Here is a 1,500-nt window from a genome sequence, read left to right on the forward strand (position 1 = left end):
TATAGGATTTACATAACGCCCAAGGGCGAGAAATAACGCCCGTTGCTACGCATAATTGGGGTTGTCATGGTGGAGTGCATTATTTGTCATTTAATGTATCTTGATTTAGGATTATTATACCTGAATAATGATCAAGTATGACATAAAATTAATAACAATATTTGCGATTGTTATATTTCAACCCATACGTGGCAATATTGAGTAATGCGACGAACTTCCCCCTTAGCTCGTGCACGAACGGTATTCTAAATGAGGGAAAGCACAATTATTTCAAGTTCATTTAATTGTCGAACAATAATATAATTGTACAATTCAATTATTACACCGTAGACGGTCGGTCGGTCACTCGGGCGCCACCAAGACTTATCTGCACCCCCTAAGCCTTGGGAAAGGGGCGGTCTTGTCGGACGGGGTGGAAAGCCTCCGGGTATCCTCTAGTGGAGAACGGAATCTACCAGGGATCGGTAAGAGTTCACCACAAAATGGCGGCGGTCACTTCCGGATAATCTAAAACAAAATATGGCCAACGGCCCGGACGGTAAATTTCCTAAAGGGAATAAAGCAATAAATCAATTAGCGGTGTCTAGGGGAAAGAAAAGCGGAAAAGCAAGGAGAACAGAATATAATGAAGCTTATCGGAACGGTGGAAAAAGGTTACGGTAGTGCAAAAAAGGGAAACTCAAAACGGTAGTGAAAAGGAAAGGATAACGGCTTGACTTACGGTCGCTAAAGAGGGAAAACGGTAAAACAAAAGGGTTTCGGTGGTCGGAATGATACGGTTTCGCAAATTAAAGAAATCAAAAGGCGTACTTACATCTCGAAAGTATGAAGCAAAAAGATCCCTCCCAAATTGAGCATTTTCCTTTTAAAGGAAACCCATTTTGGTAGAAGTGGAACATGGAATTCCCAAAGCCTCGCTGCATTCGCACCGAGCGGTGTAGAAAATAATTTGGTTTTTAATTAATTGCGGCTCCTGTGGTTATCTTAAAAATCTGGGACAACTTGCAAACAACTAGAAAAATTAGAGCGCCTCCGTGGACACCTCTCTCGACGGTTTCTGACAAGGTTTACTACTGCCCATTAACATGGCATTAATTAACAGCGCTTACCTAATTAAGCGTAATCAAACCTAAGTACTCATCAATCCAATCTGCAACTAGCTCCCTTGGACTTTTTCTTCTCAAACGGCGCTATCGCTTTAACACTCTTATCGCAACATGCAGGCATACGGACGGGACTGCAAAACTTGTAAACACCTCGATTTGAACTCGTTCTATCCTTGATTTTACTTATTATGGGAATCTAAAACATCTTATAAATAATTAACGGCGCTGAAACCAAAGAATATTAATTGTCCCTCATCTTCGCCAGGAAACATCCTTCGGTGGTTACAAAAATATCGCGGTCTTCTTGCGTAACGAAGCCCAAACCAATCGTTACTATACCGGGTGTTCTTGTAAACGGCAAACTAAATGGGGAAATTCCGGGTGCTTCGTTACA

This window comes from Photinus pyralis, unplaced genomic scaffold (genome assembly GCF_008802855.1).
Source record: "Photinus pyralis isolate 1611_PpyrPB1 unplaced genomic scaffold, Ppyr1.3 Ppyr1.4_LG2, whole genome shotgun sequence".
In the NCBI taxonomy this organism is placed as follows: Eukaryota; Metazoa; Arthropoda; class Insecta; order Coleoptera; family Lampyridae; genus Photinus; species Photinus pyralis.